Raw genomic sequence first — 10,596 nt, forward strand, 5'->3', positions numbered from 1 at the left:
CACAGGTTAGAAACCTGCGTGAGCGGTGGGACTTTGCTGTCTGTGTCTCCCAACAGATGTCCGGGTAGTTTAGGTCCCCCATGACCACCGCCTCTTTAGCTTTTATGGTCTCCGAGAGTTGCCTCAGGAGCCCCAAATCTATTTCTTCCCCTTGATGTGGGGGTTTGTAGGACATATTTTTAAAAAACCTTTTATTTCTTAATTAGGCCTTCATTATCTGTATTAGCTGGTATTGAAGCTAGCTGAATAAAGACTGAAAAGATCACATTGCTTTTTCAGCATAGCAGTGAATGTGGTGGGTCAAGCATAAACTGGCACACCAAGTGTCACTTTCACTTGGTTCTAGTCTGTTCAAGTGATACTCTTCTGAGATGCCATTAACCATAGCTCTGTCTTAACTTACAAGCAAGATCAGAGGCTTTGCATGACATGTGCTCTATCATCACCCTCCAATGACAAAAAATAAAAAAAAAAACCCCAGGAAGAAACAGAATGTCAGAGAGAGAGACCAGATGATCCATTTTTTCCCCATGGACTTTGATTGAGGTATGCACAAAAACATTCCTGGGCCTTCCTCACTGTATGTGGTATGATGTTGAATGATATAGACAGCAAGACAGAGGAGCAAAAACAAACACAATGGTCATCCTGTTTAGCTTTTTGAGTGGAAAGTAAAAGTGTAAAAAAAATATGGTGACTTGTTATGCTCATTTGCTTTAAGTGGCCATTTAGGGTATGGTGGAACATACAGTACAACTGCCAAAAAGGGTGCTGCAAAGGTTGGATAGAAAGCACTTAATTAAAAGATATTTTCTTTTTAAAAATGAAACCCTTATTCCATTTCCTGAAAATCTTGTGAGGGGAGGGGTTCATTTATTTTGGAGGCTGCACAATGATCAATGGCAACCAAGGAATAAACAAAATGTTGAAAAGATAATTGCTCCAGATTGATGGGTCTCATTTTGTATGCTGAGTAGGATGTTGAGAAAGTGATTTAAATTATATTATTTGGTAGCATACAGGAAGATCCCTGTACAGACCAATTGAAACTCTGTCATCTAAGCAACTAATATGCCTATAATATAGGTATACAGATAATATACTTACAATTTCTGTACATCATTTGTACAGACACATTATTTTAACATAGCAGCAAAAACTGGCTAGGACTTTTCTAAGATTAAGTGACTCACTGCAGTTAATGGCCTCACCATCAATTTATTAACCCCTAGGAACAATCCAAGTGTCAGTCATTTAATTCATATGAAAAGGAAGAAGTAGCAATTGTCACGAAGGAGTGCAGACAGAAGTGACAACTTCTGCCTGATCTGGCCACAGAAAGTGGTCTTATAGCTGTGACCAAACACAAGTACATGGCTGCAGGCTGCTTCAAAATGGCTGATTAAGCAAAAAAGTTAACCCTCATTGCACTGGGTCAGGTGAAGACATTTCAAAACAGAGCATCTTCTGTAACTTCTGTCATCACTGCCTTCTGTCAGCCTGTCTCTGTTTTCAGAATGAGAGTGGGGAAAGGGAGTGGAGGAAGTTCAGTCTGGGTTTTTTTTGGCCTCCTCTGGAGGGTGTACTGGAGCACCCCAACCCTGGGAACTGAGTTGCGGGGGGGCTCCAATACATCCACCACACCCTCCAGTGCTGGCTGGGGAACCTCTAGGACAAGCTCCTCTGCTCCCTTTCCCGTTCTGAAAACAGGGACAGGCTGGGAAGGAAGAGGAACTATTGCTATGGGAAACTGACTGCACACTCCCAGCCAGCAACTAGATTCCCCTCCCTGCTGGAGCCAACAGTGAACTTCTGTTGGGTCCAGGGGGTTGTTGCAACTCAGAATGCTTCCTGCAAAGCTTTCCTAGTTTCAGTGGGGAGAGCCATACTTCTGTCTGTGCCCCCCTCCCCCCCCTCCAAGTCCAGGAAAAACAGTGTTAAAACATGGCTGTAATCCCCAAGTATTCATAGGACCAGGGAAGAGACGAACAACATCACTGAATAAGATATTAAAGTAAGACTATGTAGCCTGAAGAGGTGACATTGCCTCCCAGCCTGCCCCCTGAAAAGGACTGAAGCGTGTTTCTTTAGTCTGTTTACTGAGGTGAATAGAAGTGAAACAAGTACCAAAAGGTAAGCACATGCTTAAGCCTTGTGTTTGGTAAGGATGCACTGCTGAATTGGGGTGTTAGTTCTGATCTCACACCAGTGTAAATTGGATGTAATTCCCTGAAAGTCAGTGGGGAGGAGAGAAGAGAAACAAGATCATTGTCCTCAAAAAGAAAACCACAGTTAAATAAGATTTTTTTTTAAATTTTAACAGCTGCTACTCTTAATATTTTAATACTTAAATTGACAGATTCTAGAACAAGGCACTGGAATGCAGGTGAGGAGACTTAGATTCTCTTCCTGGATTGATTGCTGGAACTTTCTCTTTCAATCCATTTCTCTTAGTCTGGGTATGTCTACATGGCACAATGCAGTACTGTACAAAGACAGGCTGACCTTGACAGGCTCAAGAAATGGGTGGATGAGATCCTGATGGTGTTTAACACCAAAAAATGCAAGGTTCTCCACCTTGGGAGGAAAAACCTGCAGCATTCTTATAGTCTCAGCAGTGCTATGCTGGCTAGCACTATGGATGAAAAGGACTTGGGAGGTCATGATTGACCACAAGGTGAACATGAGCCTTCAATGTGATGATGCAGCTAGTAAAGCGAGCAAAACGCTGGCTTGCATCCATAGATGCTTCTCAAGCAAATCCCAGGACATCATTTTCCCCTTGTACTTGGCCTTGGTGAGGCTGCAGCTGGAGTACTGCATCCAGTTTTGGGCTTCACAATTCAAAAAGGATGTGGAGAAGCTTGAGAGAGTCCAGAGAAGAGCCATGGACATGATCAGAGGTCAGGAAAACAGACCTTATGATGAGACGCTGAGAGCTATGGGACTTTTCAGCCTGGAAAAGCGCAGGCTCGGGGGTGATCTGATGGCCAAGTTTATCGGGGTGTTCACCAGGATCTGGGGGAATGATTGTACACCAGAATGCCCCAAGGGATGATAAGGTCGAAAGGTTATAAACTCCTGCAAGACCATTTCAGGCTGGACATAAGGAAGAATTTCTTTACTGTCCGAATCCCCAAGGTCTGGAATAGCCTGCCATTGGAGGTGGTTCAAACACCTACTTTGAATACCTTCAAGAGAAATTTGAATGCTTATCTTGCTGGGATCATGTGACCCCAGCTGATTTTCTGCCCCTGGACTTGATGGTCTTCCGAGGTCCCTTCCAGCCCTAATGTCTATGAAATCTGTAGACATAGAATTCTACCTGATCAACACATCAAAGAGCTAGCGACTCAACACAGCTCACAAAGACTCTGATGGACCTGGAGGGACAGACTTCCATCTTCAGCTTCCTCTGTGGAAAAATGAAGTTTATTTCCTACCTATGGGGACTTTTTACCATCTTGTACCATCTACACTTTTCCCAGAGCCTGACAAAGGGACTTTGATCCCGAAAGCTTGTAGAAAAGGACAACTTTCTTGCCATTTTCCAGTTGGTCTAATAAAAGGTAACAGTTTGGAACCAAGGGTTCTAGTTTTTTGTATCAAGTCTATGAAAGACATATGAGCTGGCCTTGGTTAAACTGTCATCAGTGGCAGAAGTAGTATTGCTACATTACACTGCAGCTCTTGACCTGGCTATTTTGTGAGGTTGTTGCTGTTATTCCAAGCTGTAGATATACATACCTTTATTAAACATCTAATGCACTTATTGTCGGTTCAAAATAAATACCTCCAAAAAGGCTACAAAAACAGTGTAGGAAAATATCTTTTTCTCTTTTAATTTACTTTTCAAAAAAAATATGTTCTCAAAAACAAATTATTTAAATAATAAACGTTTTGTCTTTCATTGACCATCTCAGACCACAAACACTTTGGGGCAGGGAACGTATCATCTTACGTGTCTGCACAGCAACCAGTATAATGGGGCCTCAGCAACTATTGTATGGTAAGTGAAAACTATTTCAAATTTCTTTCCTTCCATGGTGGAGGAAGTGCCCGTGCTGTTTGCCAAACAATATTTTATTAAAGGGAGATTGTTTTCATTTATATTTCTCTTCAAACAGGGCATTTAACAAAAAGGCAGCCATTAATAAAGTGTGTTTTATTATTCTTTTATGAGGTAAAAGACTATAAGCCCTTAAATCCACAAACTCATTTCCAGTTTAACAGCTGTTTAAACAAAAGTGGAGGCAAGTACTACAACAGGTACTGATGCTGCTGGTTTACAGATCAGAGTTCTGTCAGGGTTAACCCTTAAGCTTGCATCGTGATCAGCCTGGGTCAGTCATCACTACATAATTTAACATCTTTTTAAATACATTATATCCTCCTAATTAAAAGTCTGTCATGTGTTAGCTGGCAGCTAAGTGGGTCACAACATTTTTCAAAGAATAAAATATTTTTTTTCATTAAAATGCCAGGGGTTGAAAGTCCATTTAACTTTTCCCTCAAATGTCATATGCAGGGCCATAGGGAACATTTAAGTTATATAGTGTCTACTGGGATAAAACACAGAAATGCTCTTTCCTACATCCTATGGGTGACGTGCAAAATCCTAGTAAACAGACTGAATATTCTAGTTGTAGTTAAAAGACAGGGATTATTTCATAAGAAAATAACAGGCAGATGGAAGATGATGTATTAAAGAATATAAAAGCTTCCTATTTTTGTGTCCTCTCTTCTACAGTTGTAGAAGTCGTAATATAATAGTGCTTGATAAAAGAAAACAGCAACCCATGTACAGAGAATGGGATTATTCCATCTATCCATGGTGGGTGTCCATTCTTTGTCTAAGAGATTTGAAACTTTTCTACCTCTTGATGTTCCCATATTCAAAAATAATCACATGGATTTATACCATTTTTTCAACTGTGACTATGTATGGTGTAGTCACATAGCTTGAGGGAAGCAAAATCCACCCTGATTATTTATGTTTTGGTCATCTCCACATTGGGTTACCATAAAGTTTTTCACTGAAGCTACAACTGGTGCTCCTCAGTGAGCCAGCATGGGCTCCTTAAATTTCTCAAGTTTCCTACCTATTTTCAGGTTGAAAGGGAATTATTTGGAATGACTAGATCATGAAGCCCTGGTAAATTTATAGGCCTGGTTAATTTGGAGATGACCTTTCTTCCTATGAACAATTATGGTGTCCAAGAGCATCTTAGATTCTTTTGCTAACTATTCTAGGCTGTACACACTTGAGAATGGAGGTAAGACTTTTCTAGTGGTTGAACTGAATTGGATCACTTGCTTCCTTTAGTGATTCAATAAAACTTACAGGGGTTTTTGGTTAATGACTGGTTCCTAGTAAGGGTCTACTCAATTCACAATTTCAGAAATTGTAAAATCCAGGACTGTCCGAGAAAGCAATGTAAAAAAATAAATAAAAATGTTGGCTCCGGTAGTCCTTGCTGCTACTGTGGCCCAGCCTCTCAGCCCACTGAGGAAGGTGCTGGCTGGTGGGGCAGCAAGAAGGGCAGCAGACAAGTTGGCAACTGTCCTGTCATCCCTTGTCTCCACCCCATCAGGGTGTCACTGCCAATGAGCATAAGGGCCAATGGGTGAAGCCACATGAAGGCCAACCAACAGACAAAATGCAAGCTGCCCTCTCATCCCTCCTCTTCCTGCCAGGGCCTCTTTACCAATCAGTATCAAGGTATATCTGTGGATTTTGCTATTTATGCCATATACAACCTTCAAAAATTGTTTAGTTTCTCCACAATTTAAGTACATTGCTAGTTATTAGCATTTGCTCTGGTTAACTGGGGCTGCTTGCCTTTCTTCCATAGGTTTCAGTGGGTAGTTGTTTTCAATGTGCCTATGTATCTAATTTGTCAGACCTACAGATGGCATGTCAACATGTAAAAAAAAGTTTATATAAAATAAATATATGGATGAACATCTAGGATTTAAATATTCCTTGGATCCTGCAGGGTAGAAAGTTGTTCCTTCTTAGTTTGTGTGGTTTGGAAATTATATGTCCCTAGAAGTATAGGGCTAGATTGCAACTTGGCCTCAGTAAGGGAGAATGTGTAGCTGTGCAGAGCAGAGCAGGAATCAAACTGTGATCTACAGCCACCCTTTTTTTCTGCTGTCCTCCTAACTCTAGGGAGGACAGATAGCTTTTTCTCCATGACACAGTTAACTCGTGATTGAAACCCACGTCTCATCAGCAAGGATATCCTGTCAGCGTGAGTGCTACTCATATTACTGTGTTCTGCCTATTACTACATTAGGAAAATAATTCATTAGGAAAACAAACCTCCACGCTGCCACAGAATATGCATAATACTATGCAGAAGTATATTGCTATGCTTTTGTGCTTAGCCATGTGTTCCTGGTGACGCATACCTTGATTCTTTGTACTGATATGCTTTATAATTCTCATGCAGTGGAGCATATTGGCTGCAGGAGAACTTGCTCATCCTTTGGAAAAACTGCTGGAGTATCTACTTTAAGGTGCCTTACCTTTTATCCACATTGCAAAATGGACAGATTTCAGCTTTGGGCTCTAACTCACATTGCCACATGGTTAAGTTAGTTAAAGTTAAAAGTATCTCAAAATCTGGGTCAGAATTTTTTGTCTGCTTGTTTGGACGGTCAAGGGCTTAAGGCTAAAGCCAAGTTAATTGTGTGGTATGGACATAGCCTAAGTTGTAGAAGCCTTCTACCTGGTATCATTTATGTTTCAGATCAGCTATATTAGCCAGCATTTAGAAGGGAAGTTTAGAAAAAAGCGTTTTCTCAATCCCCATCAATGCACATGCATGCAAGTGGAGAGTAACATCTTCCGGCCAGCACTGCTGCGTGTGATACGATTAACAGTTAGAATGAAATACTAGCTTGCAGCAATCTGCTTCTTAGTAACTGGGTATGGAAAACATTAGATGGGTGGGAAGGAGTTTGTTAGGTTGCCCAGGGCATGGGCCTAATTTTTTAGTTTTCTTGATTTTAAAGCAGTTCATTAGGAAAACAAACCTCCACGCTGTCACACAATGTTGAGTGCTGTTCAGTTAATTGCTTGAAGAAGGCAAAGGAATTAGATGCTGGCTCCTTCCTAATCAATGTCAATCAGATGTTTAAATCACTGTAACCAACAAATTGTTTTAACAGTTTCTTGTGAGGATAAGGGATTTCATAATTCCTTATCCATGAAAAAGAAAAACAAAAGACTTGATTATCCATTGCTGTCAATTGAGTAATTCTGTTACACCAGTGGAAAATTTGGCTCATAGCTCAGTATGGAAAACAACAATAACTTTGCACAGGAATAATCGAAACAACCACTATCTTCTGAAATTCTTGAGACCATTTACACGCACTTCAGAATACTAGCTACCAGTTGGTCCCAGTGCTTACTGTGCTGTATCTCCCCAGTCCTGAATGAATTACAATAACCTTTTAACATTTAGGATAAGCCAGTGATTTCTCCTCTCTATAAAACAAGAATAACAATTGGTTTAACATAGAATTTTTCATGTTCAAACATTCACTAATTCATCCAAATAAAAATGCATGAATACAGCTGTTCAGAACACAACTGTACATAAAGTGGATAAAGGCACCCAGCTTGCAGTTAAACAGTTATCTTGCAAGGCAGGATTTTCCCATGTGAGTAACAGATTAAGGGGCAGATTGTGCAGTTCTTAGTCCTATGGTTAAATCCTTACTGATAATCATAGCCCCTATGAATCATCGGCAGTCCCTTGCAGTTGAGGATGATTGTCTTCCATGATTGTATTATCTGTGGGTCTGAAAATGGCTGACAAGCCCAATCTGGGATTGACAGTTTCTACTTCAGTTTGAGCACATGTTTCCATGTGGGGCAGGTGGCTCTGGATTCTTGGTTCTGTTTGTGCCACTCCTACTTTTTTCATCTGCTATTGTCATGAGGTTTCAAAGTACTGAAATCCTTGCTGCAGATTCTTCCTCCATTCAGAGTGGTCCTGGGTAATAGTTTGCCACAAGTTGATGTCGATGTTGCATTTTTTTTCAAGTTGGCCTTAAGGACATACTTGAAGCACTTTCCCTGCCCTCCTCTTGAGTGTATGCCTTGACTGAGCTGGGAGAATAACACCTGCTTCATGAGTCTGGAGTCAGACATCTGGACGATGTGACTGATCATTGCCTCAATGCTTATGGTGTTTGCTTGTGAGAGGATGCTAATATTGGTGCACCTGTGTTCACACTGGATTCCCAGGATCTTCAGCAGGCAGCATTGATGATACCGCTTACTTCTTGAAAATAAGCACTTACTAGGGTAAGTAAAACAAGGCTCTGCAATCTGACTCTAGGAAAAAACACCAAACAGAATACGTAAAATGAACTTATTTCCTAACAGGCTGATTTTTTTTTTTTTTAATAATTCCTGCTAATATCTCTGTGAGTGCAAATGGACAGCAGTGGATTTCATTTCTAATTACAAGTTTCTTATGCTTGATTTTACAGTCTCTCAAATTAGAGCCCTGTCTGGATCTGGTCAGGATATGGGCTACTGTCATGTCCACAAGTATGTGGTTCCTCCAGCCATGGTTCATTTTTCTGTAAGTGGAGAATAAATATTTGGATGTTTTCCTTCAAAAGATATCCTTAGAACGATAAAAACCTTTAAAGGAGCTTGTGCCAAAGGAATTTAGAGCCCACATGCATTCTGTATGCTCCAAGCTGCTGTGGTGTTAGCCTCTGCTTTTTTCCAAAAGCAGATCCCAGCTAGATAAAGCAGCTAGTTTTGACATTTCTTTCTCCACCCAGTATCCCTCATGACATATTTTTAGACGAGCCAGACATAAAGAACAACAAAAGACACATTTTCTGAAAACCGAAAAATTAAATATATTACAGATGAGTCTTTGGACCTTTATTCTATTCCAAACTTACCATACGTGAATCCACAGCTGTTCTGGATTTTGGCAGTATGTTCATGAATGCACTGAGAGCTATAGGTTGAGAAACCTAAAAAAAATACTCCCATCTGAAACAAGCTTAACTCTACTGGCCTTTGTGGAATTAGTCCTCATATACACTGGTGTAAAAAAGGGAGGAATCTGCCCGATTTGTGTGTGTGTATCTGTACACAAGTAGTACAGATTTATCAAGTATTCAATGGAGGAGACAAAATAAATGAATACCAAATCATAGACATGTAATTTGCATAAACAGGCAGATGCATGTACTGACAAAGATTTGCTCAGGTTCTAAATTGTATTTAAAACCTTACATAAGACTAAGCCAAGTTGTCCCCCTAAATCTTTGTAATGCTAGGCCAGTGTCCTTTTACTTCATCTAACTGTTGAGGGGCATAACAAACTACATTTAGGAGGATCCTTTACACTTAAGGTATATTGAGTAACCTACAGTGAGAAACAACATTCAGATGTCAAGTCAGGGGTACTGGTAGAATTGACAAAGTCATTTAGGGCATTTTTACTTGTGCTTCAGGAGCGGGGAGGAGGGGCCCTTTTAATTACAGCAGCTTTTGCAGCCACTGTAATTAAGGCTCCCAGAGCGTCTCATGTATTTTTGTCTCTGTGCTGCAAAATGGTAGTTGGGGCACTTTATCTAAAATGTGTTTAATGAGCTTTAACTGGAGTGCCCCTGCAACCATTCTGTAGCACAGGGACACTGATACTCAAGATGCAGAGACTGGCTGGAACACAGTAATTACCATGCTGATGACCTTGTTAATTCTACCAGAGCCTAAGACTCAGATCTAACCAAGGCTAACTCCCATTTATTTCATTTAAGTCCTGCAGGTACCATGTTACTTTATACAATCAGAACTTGAGTGGTGGTATCTGTGCCTGGCAGCAGAACTTTAAGCACTTAAGTGGAAATTTAAGCACCAAAGGAATTTGTGTTAAGCAGCAGCTGAGGGTAGGTTTCTAGGATATAAATTTTAGGTTTAGGCATCCTGGTGCCCAGATAATTAAAGGTACTGAGGTGCCTCACTTCCACTGACTATGCAGCCTGGTTGCTTGGGAATACACATGGGATGCATAAGATCTGGATTCAAGTTCTCCACTAAATCACATGTAATAGGGCTTTTAAAAAGGGTTCCTACTTCTCCAGGGTTTGTTGTAACTGCTACATTATTGCATAGTCTAGGGTGGGATCCTATGTTTAATAACCATCTTTGTATTTTTAGTGCATGGCAAGGTTGTGAACTTGGGCACATGGAATTAGGCATTGAGACAGAAAAGCCCAGTGCACAGATAGCTCTGCTATAAATATTAGATCATTCTGTATGTGAACAGCATCAATAGCATGTCCTCCTTTTCCCTTTACCCAGCATACAACATCTGTTCAACATTCTTGAGGTTACCCTTGCTTCTGCTTTCCTGTGGATTTGAAATGGAACAAATATTGTAGATTTGTATTAATTGGATTTAAGAATGCAAGTGTCTGTAAGAATGTTACAGTCATCTCATTTTCATTATCTGGAGAAATTAAAACTAAAATTAACTTACTATTGTATGTGGTTTTACTGTAACGATTCTCAGGGCATTGTTTACAATAAATATGGTGTGTTCT

The sequence above is a fragment of the Crocodylus porosus genome, unplaced genomic scaffold (assembly GCF_001723895.1).
Source record: "Crocodylus porosus isolate Cpor-Errol unplaced genomic scaffold, CroPor_comp1, whole genome shotgun sequence".
Lineage (NCBI taxonomy): Eukaryota > Metazoa > Chordata > Crocodylia > Crocodylidae > Crocodylus > Crocodylus porosus.